The following is a 10,091-nucleotide window of genomic DNA, read 5'->3' as shown; positions in this document are numbered from 1 at the left end:
TGGATAAGATTGATGTTAAATTTCAATAATCAATATTATAAATTCTTGTACCCTCTTAATTAGTTTAGTTTTTATTTAATCTTTTAGGCAATGACAGTAGAAAAAACAAACACTAAATCACAAATATTGAAAAAAAATAAAACAAAATCTTTAAATTCTGACGTCACAGTTACAGTCCAAACATCTCTTTAAAATTAAATTGCTTCAACCTAAACCTATAATTGAATGATCAGCACACAGTTCAGCCTCTTTCTTCTTCCTTACAAACGTCACCATCTCTTCCACCTGAAGAAAATAAAAAAGGCAAATACACAAGATGAATTCATTTTTCTATACTTTGCCATATTCTAGTCAGTGATGCTGCACATGTAATCTGTGTTAAATATTGTGAAGGTAAAGAGCATGGCTTTGGTTAAAGTTATACAAATTAGGTATTACCATTTGTCTTGGAAAAAAACAACCTATCAAACCTTTAATTAGAAACAAAGGAAAAGGCTCCAGAACTGCAGAGCTAATAACTAGGGGCTGGAAGGTGGTATAATCATTTTTTAACATGTCACAGAAGACCAAGATGTGCTAAACTAATATTGAACTTCCAGTATTTGGTCATGTATTGTATTATGTAGAGTGGGAGTTTTCCAATGTTATAGCGCCATTGTTGTTATTTTACAATGGATGACCATGAAGGTGGCATGTGAAGCCATGAAAGTTGCAAAATAATATGACCTAGTCTTGAACAACTTTTTAAATTAAAGCAGTGCACACTATCCTTGTACCGCAGGGCCTTTGAGTTGTTGACAATATTCTCCCACACTGTACTGGCCAGTGCATCTCTTTGAGCTACAGTGTATTAGGAGGAGGCCTCAATAACAACAACTTTAAGCAGCTAGACAGGCTAGTTATGAATGACTTGGTACTGGGCAGGATATCATCCATCCATGATACATGACAGATAGAATGAACAAACTATAGCCATTCTCAACATTGTCTGACACTACCTCTGTAGCCTCCTCTAGTGTCACAACAGTTGCCCGATGATAAGGCCCAACCTTTAGGGTTGCATGCCTGGGTGCTTCCCTTAGCTCTAAGACTGATAAACAATCTCATGTTCACCTTCATCCCCTGACATGGGAGCTGGCTCGGAGCTCGTCTGCCTGGCTGTGTGTTTCCTGGACGGGGCCGCCTGTGGAGCTGGTTAACAGTTGCTTTTTGTATCTATGCTTCTTTTTCTATGTCTGCTTCTGTCTCCTTGAACCCCAGTGGGCCTCAGCAGATGGCCGCTCACACTGAGCCTGGTTCTGCTGGAGGTTTCTTCCTGTTCAAAGGGAGTTTTTCCTCTCCACTGTCGCTACAAGCATGCTTAGATTTCCTTAGAGTCAATGAGTCGATGCAATCAACTGGCTTTCCATAGATAAAACTTTTAATCAATTTGACTCAATGATCTGGTGAACTGTAAAGTGCCTTGAGATGACGTGTTGTGAACTGGCACTATAAAAATAAACTGAATTGAACGTTGATTTCAGAAATAAATTTAATTACAACCAAAAACACACTCTTTTTAGATGTTATTTGTTCATGCCGTGATTTGAAATATGAATTTAACAACTCTTTTTGTTTTCTATGTTCTACATTATGAGTGATTGGAAGTGCAATAACATTATTTACTTGATAAATATACTAACCTAAAGTACTCCAGTTTGTAGTCTGAACTCTTCACAATATCATTTAGCTGCTGAACATCTGACTCATTCAGGTTGTTTCCTTTCAGGTCAATTTCTGTTAGATGGAAGGGGTTGGACTTCAGTGCTGAGCACAGTGAAGCACAGCTGTTCTTCGACACACTGCATTCCTTTAATCTAAACAAAGAAAACAAACTGTGAGTGAAACTTGTTGAGGTCAGTTAAAACAGTTATAAAAAATTTAAAAGCTTTATATAATGCTCATGTAAACAGCTTACTGCTTCTATCACAACCTGCTTACTTTAAAGTCAATCAGCTTTAAGCCCCTGTCAAACCTTGACGATTTGGCCAGCGTTTGCCTGAAGTACAAAAAATCTGGCAAAAACTTTTGAATAACTTGATTATTACTTCAGTTTTGTTTTTATTCAGTTGAAGAAAATGATGGCCCATCCAGGCATTGATTTCTTCTAAGCATTTCCTCAGTGCTTGAATTGGTTCATAGTCACCTGGTGACATGGTGATCTAGAGCTGTGTGTCGTCAGCATAATCATGGTAGCTGATGTTGTTGTTTTTTATTAACTGAGCCAGAGGGAGCATGTAGATATTGAATAGGAGGGGACCCAGAATGGACCCTTGGGGAACCCCACATGTGATTTTTGTCATCTCTGATGTAAAGTTGCCTACTGACACAAAAAAGTCCCTGTCCTTTAAGTAGGATTTAAACCAGTTGAGAGCTGTACCAGAGAGGCCGACCCAGTTTTCCAGGCGCTCTAACAGGATGGAGCGATCTACAGTATCGAATGCTGCACTGAGGTCCAATAGTACCAGCACTGTGGTTCTTCCGCAGTCTGTATTTATACGGATGTCATTAAACACCTTGATAAGGGCGGTCTCTGTACTGTGGTGAGCACGGAAACCTGACTGGAACACGTCAAAGCGGCTGGTCATATCTAAGAAAGTATTTAATTGTTGAAAAACTGCTTTTTCAATAATCTTACTGATAAAGGGGAGGTTTGATATGGGTCTGTAGTTCTGGAGCAGTAGTTTGTCTAAACTGTTCTTTTTCAGCATTGGTTTGATATTTGCTGTTTTTAGGGACTGCGGGAAAACACCTGACAGAAGGGACGTGTTTATTATCTGAGTAAAATCAGACACCATGACAGGCAAAACTTTCTTAAAGAAAGGTGTAGGTAGAAGACCAAGGCAGCAGGAGGAGGAACTTAGCTGCTGAATGATTTCCTCTAAGCTTTTATAGTTTATTTGGCTGAATCGGGACATTTGGTCAAGATTAATTCCAGTTGAAGACAACTTTGGTACTGAACTTGATATGGATGTATAAACTGATCATCTGATCTTTAGGATTTTCTCAGTTAAGAAATTAGCAAATTCATTGCAGGCCCGGGTGGAGTGGAGTTCAGGAGCCACGGACACAGGAGGATTTGTTAGCTTGTCGACTGTGGCAAATAAAGCACGAGTATTATTATTGTTCTTGTTATTAATTTCAGAGAAGAAAGATTCTCTTGCATTTTTCAGTTTTAAGCTATATCTGTAAAGTCTCTCTTTATAGATGTCATAGTGAACCCGGAGTCTCGTCTTTCTCCACCTGCGTTCAGCTTTCCGACTTTTTTCACTTCTAACTGCTGGAGAACTTCTCCAAGGAGATTTTTTCTTTCCGGGAAAGACTTTCTCTATAATTGGTGCAATGCAGCTAATGATGTCTGAGACTTTAGACTGAAAGTTATCTACTAGCTCATCTACTGAGTTGCACCCCAAGCTTGAAGTAGCAGAGTAAGCTTGAATAAAAGTTTCTGTGACATTTTCCTTAAAGGTGCGTTTTCTTATGATGTCCCTTTGGCTAAATGAGTCACTGGAAATGATGCCCTCAAAGGTAACAGAAAAGTGATCGGATAGGGCAACATCAGTAACACTGACTTTAGAAATCTTCAGACCTTTAGTGATGATCAAGGCTAAAATATGTCCCTGTTTGTTCGTTGGTTGTTTAACAAGCTGAGTTAAACCAAAGTTTCTAAGTGTGTCACACAGTTCTTTTGCACTTCTGTCTTCAGGGTTGTCAACATGAAAATTAAAGTCTCCCACAATAATTAAACAGTCATAATCAACGCATATCACAGACAGGAGGTCATTAAAATCATTTAAAAAGTTTGACGTGGACTTAGGAGGCCTGTAAACATTTAGAAACAGTTCGTACCGGGCTCTTTACCTGCAGAGCCAAATGTTCAAAAGAGTCAAATTTTCCCAAAAACACCTTTTTACAATTCAGTGAGTCATTAAACAATGTTGCCACTCCTCCACCTTTCCTTTCTTAGCCTTCAACACCAGAGGCAAAAAATTTGAAAAAGAAATTATGGTCCAAAAACAGCGAAACTAAGGTTCTCTCAAAAAGAATATCAGAGTCAAGCTAGCAGATCTACTCTAATGTGCAGCCACCCTAAGCAGTGAAATTCCAGAATTGCGATGATGCCATGGAGAATATCTGTAGTTTTACAAATTTCAGGATGTGAAACACACGTAAACAAAAGGAATCCAAGTTAGTAACTTTTTTTTAAAATAAGAGTATTTTCCTTGATTTCGGCAGGTAAGTGAGACACTTTGCAATAGAATTAGATTTTATGTTTACAATAAGAAAAACAAATGTGTGTTTTTTAAATATAATCTAAGGGTAAAAATTACATTGCATGTTTACCTCATTTACATGCTGAAGTTGATACTTTTAAAATAACTGTTTGGGTAGTGCAGAGACAATATATATTACTATGACATGGGTAAACTGTCACGTAAGGTTTTAATTTTGGGAGCGATTCGATACCAAATATGAAATATGTATATAATTCCCATTCATTACTCAGAATAATATATTTCAGGTGTTTATTTCTTCTAATTTTAAATATTAAAACTGAAATCTAATGACACTTTTGAATATCAGAAAATTTAAATATTTTTAAAAGGTCCAATGCTGAAGACACTTGGTGCCAGACACTAATTAACTAAAAAACACATGCAAAGACCTTTAGAGTCTCTCATGTACTGTTGTTCTTTAGGCCACATCATAGAGAAGACTTGGCGGGACTATTGACTGGCAACTAGACACCTTACAAAGGGAGGGCAGGGTTAGGGGGGGTCATTCCTAAAGAGACTAGCTGTTCACAGAGCTCTGTGTACAAGCATATCAGTAGAGGAGAGGAGTTCAAGTGTTCAATCAATAGGGATTACCAACCCTGGAGATGATTGTGAGACAATACCGATTCAAGAATGTGGGTTGGATTCACAAAGAGTATAATAGAGCATAAAATTAGTATTTACCCAGATGATGTATTACTTTACTCTCTCAAGTAATTAGATTACTAGAATATTTCTCAAAAGTCTCAGATTACTCTATAAATTAATCTAAATCTAAAGTATAGTACTACCAATTAATTGCTCTCTACAGAATCTCATAGGCCTACAACTGCAATCAAGAAATATCAAATATTTGGGAATTTCTGTGTCACATAAATTATCTTATTTACCAAAATGATAGAAGAGGACCTAGAAAGATGGAAATCGCATCCAATCTCCCTTATGCGTAGGGTAGCTTCAATTAAAATGATGATCTTACCTAGAATTAACTACTTATTTTCAATGATCTCCAATAAATCATCATCCGACTGGTTAAATCTCTATATTCTTCCATCTCTAAATTTCTTTGGAAGGATAAACCCCCTCGTATCAGCTTAAAGACATTACAGAAAAATAATAACCCTGACATTCTACAAAACAATAATATCATAAACTTTCCATACTAGAAGAATAAAGGTATTAACTATCTGGCTTATTTAGGAGGGGTGAGGAGACTCTGTTTGGTTAGCCTGTGCAAGACATTTGGGCGCCCCTGTCCCCAGGGGGGCTTTTACTTTGGGCCGTTTGGTCCGGGTGGGAGGCCCGAAGCAGGAACTAGATGGATTAGTGTGGCGACGACACCGCTCCCCTCCCCCAATACGGATTTTAGGTTCACTTATTGGGTCGTCCGCTAATCCCGGAACCGGCCATGGGCGTCAGTCCTCAGTCCTGGGATTATTGGATGTGAGTGTTATGTGTGAATCTGTGTCCGCATGTTTTTTTTTCTTGTTCCTCTTCACAGAGACTGTGTTGGCAGTGGGGGCACTAGGGTGGGAAGGTGTGATTGAGGCTGTATTTTTTTTTTGTTTTGTTTGTTTTGTTGTATTTTTGTGGTTGGGGTCTGAACTGCTCCCTCTTCCGAAGACCATCTCAAGTCTCCGCTAAGTGCTGAGCCCATTACCCCCATCCTGCCCTTACTCCACTGGATGGTGCCTGGGCGGAGCCTGCAGACTTGTCCCTGCGGCTCCCGTGGGCTCTGGCATTGAGGTGGCTGGGGGATTCCTCAGGGCCGTCTCTCCTCCTCCCTTGGTGGGTGGTCAGATTTCCTTGGTTGGCCCCTCCTGGGCGCCTTTGCTCTTGGTTTCCCTTTTGGCATCTGGGGCTTTGGGTCTCACGGCGTTGGACTCAGTGCTCTGGAGCGGCACATCTTTGACTCTTCACAAACACTATTGAGCATTTTTCCTTTGGATAAACTTGCACAAGTGCACTCTCACAAACAACTACAGGTGCTTGGTTCCAGGTACTTAGAGATTCACTTCCATACAGAAAGCTCATATTCTTATCTTTAGCTTCCACAGTATACATGTCAGATTAAATAATAATAGTTCAGCGATAGTATCAAGGTGTTACTTTATTGTATGTCTTATACTATGTCCGTTGGTTGTGCTGTTCTTTTTACATCTCTTTGCAGGTGATGAAGCAGACTGAAGATCACTTTTTCCCTTTTATCTCCTCTTTCTTTCATTTTTTTTCCTCCCCTATTTTTCAGTTTTTCCTTTCCTGTTCTACCTACATTGCAGTGTCCATATATTCTGTAATACTCCCTGCATGAATTATAATAAAGCTATTTATATGCATAAATCAAGCAGAACACTATGGCGATAGCCGTACTGCTCCACTTGTGAAAGCGAAATCTGTTAGTCTCTTTTTTAGCATCCAAACAATTATTCTTATTGTCACATTGCCGGACAAGACGCTGTAAAAAAAAAAAGTCACAGAGTGGACTGCAGACACTGCATTAACCGCCATGCATAGCCATATGAAAGACACATGGCTTACAACTGTCACAATGCTTGCATCAAGCCACTCTTGAACATGAGATGATGTCAGAAACACCTAAGTTGGGCTAAAGACACTAAGGAATGGACAGCTGCAGAATGGTCAAAGTTCTGTTCTCTGGTGGAAGTTAGTTTAGCATCTCCTTTCGAAATACCCGGTCCAAAAGTCTAGAGGACAAGACGAGAGGTGCAATTTTTGTTCCAAATGTAAGTGGTTCGTAATGGTCTGGGGTGCCATGCTTTCTGACCAGCCTTGTGGAGATGTAAACGGATTTGGCACCTGTCAATCTTTATCATTGAGATCTTCAGTTTGGATCAGTACGTCAACCATATGTCAACATTTGAGTGTCAACACAACTTTTACACTAGAAACACCAATTTAAAACTGAAATTTAAGGTCATACTTTAATATCTGTAGCTTGCAGATGTCAGTCTTCAGGAAAGAACAAAGCTTCTTAACTCCAGCATCTTTCACATCATTATAGGTCAGGTCCAGCACTGTCAGATGGGAGGGGTTGGACATCAGTGCTGAAGCCAGAAAACCACAGCCGCGCTCTGACAAATAGCAGCGCTTTAGTCTAAAAAAGAAATAAACATAAGATGAAGCCAACAGGATGATAATGATGTCTGGCACAGATAGCCAGTTCTCTGCCAGAAATCATTATTGTTTGTTAATAATTTTGCTAACCACAATGCTTAAAAAAAAGACAATGCAATATATTGAACCAAGCTACACTAAGCAGGCTTTAAGCATTGGCATCGGCAGATCCTTTTCACAGGGGCACGTGCCCCGTTGTGGATCTGCTGTGCCTGGGTATGCCTTGGGCACGGATTTTTCTTTATTTATTAATTTATTTATGCATTAGAAAATATATCTTTTAAGACTGATTCTCAGGCATATAGGGAAATTTACAGAATGCATGCTTGCATTTATTTTTTAAAATAGGCCTATACACTACCACTTTAGTTAGAATTTGATTAACACTAGGGCCCCGTCCACACGAAGACGAACCCTGGCCTAAACGCACAAATTTTTCACCAAACCAGCCTCTCATCCACACGAAGCCGGCGTTTCGGGGGTCTGTAAACGAACTTTTTTTTATTCAGCCTTCAAAGTGGGAAGATTTCGAAACGCCGTTTTCGCGTTTCCATCTTTACGCTCTAACCGCATTTTTTTTTTACTAAACACGCATGCGCGACACAGTATCACAACAACAATGGCGCCGTTGCTGCTAATGCTACTCACCCTGCTGTCGGGCTTACAACAGAATCTTCTTCTTCTGGAATATCTCCAGGAAGAACAGAGCAATATCGACCACATAGTTCAGCACCTGAATTTGACTTAACAACGAAAATGGACCCGCAGGGCAACCATGGATAAATATTAGTGCACATGCCCAACATTTCGTCGCTTATTTTTGCTTTGGCACCACAGCGCCACTTACAGGCCTGGCATACATTTTGCAGTGTTTTCATGGATTCGTGTGGACGCTCACATTTATTTTACGTCTCCGTCTTTACGACAAACATTTTGGAAAATATCAGCGTTTCGTGTTCGTTTTGACTTCGTGTGGACGGGGCCTAGATGTCCCAGAGAATTCCAGTTTTCCTGCAAGCCCCCCTCCCCTCTTCAAGTTTGTGTATTCACTCTACCTTGCTAACTGTCCTTGTTGTAATGCTAATAACCTGTGACATGACCAGCCCTTCTACATGAGACTGGATAAGGCTGAAACAAACTGGCATCAGAATATATCTATAGCCATCTAGAGTCATTGCTCATTTTATACTTATTCAAATAAATAAATAGGTGTCATTTGTCATTTAGGCTTTTGGAAATTCCTCAGAAAAGTATTATTTTCGAATCCAATGAATGTGATAATAATCCACCTCTCCTTGGTGACGCTTTTGAATATTTTTCTCTGATTATTTTGCAACGTGCAGAGCTCGCTCCTCCTGCATATTTTTGGAGCAGTGAGCTCCCCATAGGGTCCAATGTAATTCTCCCAGCGCGATAGGAGACTCGTTTTGAGGAAACTATGATTGTAGCTCACTGTATGGCTTGCTGTGGTGTCTGTTTTGTAGAATAAATAATCCGCAGACCAGTTATTAATCCGGAAAAGCCAAATCTGTGACAATATTTCAAACTTTACTGCAGTTTCCCGATGCTGTCACAGCTGCAGCGGAGGAGAGTGAGAGAGGAGAGAGATCGCCTGAGTTATATTTCCCCCAAAATAAATAATGCTCATTATTGTATAAATGGCACATTATTGTATAAATGGTGTTGCTTTTTACAGCGTTCCAGCTCATGCAGCTATTTTCATTGTACAGATCAGTTATCGTCTGATCGCTGTGCTGAAATCATTGCGCTGTTGGCGACACTGATGACGTAGAACTAGTTATATTTAATTACAAATATGATTTCCCCCCTTCCTGCTCTCAGATAAAACAGTCTCAAAGAGAGAGACGAGCTAAAACCGAAACTGAAGGGGGTGGAATGTTTCTCCAGCCAAAGCACTAATGGGGCATTTACATCTGAAAAGGGATTGATGAGATGATAAGTACTGCGGGGGGACTGGAGGCTGACGAAAATTCTCGTATCTCCGGGACTTTTAGTGTTAATGTATGTCCACAGAGTAATTCGAATCCTCTTACCAGTAACAGCCACTCTGAGCATGTAGTAGCCCGAGAGTTGCCTGTAACATGCAGCCAGGGGTTTGTCATATCTTATCATTAAGAAACACTGTAGTCCTAGTAAAGACACACCGAATAAAACATTGATTGCATAACCTAGATGAAAAACCGGGTGGGAAAGAAATGCCAAATGAGGCAAGAGAAAAGTCCTCATGAGAGATTAGAGATGATTAGAGGCTCCGACTCCAAGATCCATGGCACGGGTGGATGAGCTGCCCTGCCTCAACAGACGCTTCTCCAGCAGGGTGAGCGCTCCCCATGCTTTTATTACTTATTACTTTTTGATTCAGAAAACAATGTATGAATCCTGTTGGGAGGAAATTTAATTAAGATAATTCAGGTAATCATAATTGCTGAGTCTGATTACCTGAGGAAGATACAGGTGCTGGTCATAAAATTAGAATATCATGAAAAAGTAGATTGATTTCAGTAATTCCATTTAAAAAGTGAAACTTGTATATTATATTCATACATTACATACAAACTCATATATTTCAGATGTTTATTTTGTTTAATTTTGATGATTACAAATGACAACAAATGAAAA

At 39.6% G+C, this 10,091-nt stretch overlaps 1 pseudogene; it reads right to left on the bottom strand.

Annotated features, from left to right (window-relative positions):
• Window positions 1-213: 213 nt before the first annotated feature.
• The window catches only part of LOC119778716, a 57,610-nt pseudogene continuing 47,732 nt past the window's right edge, over window positions 214-10,091 (bottom strand).

This window comes from Cyprinodon tularosa, unplaced genomic scaffold (genome assembly GCF_016077235.1).
Source record: "Cyprinodon tularosa strain WSP-4 unplaced genomic scaffold, ASM1607723v1 ctg1371, whole genome shotgun sequence".
Lineage (NCBI taxonomy): Eukaryota > Metazoa > Chordata > Actinopteri > Cyprinodontiformes > Cyprinodontidae > Cyprinodon > Cyprinodon tularosa.
The sequence above is the reverse complement of the archived record's forward strand: the minus strand, read 5'-3'. Positions and strand labels throughout refer to the sequence as shown.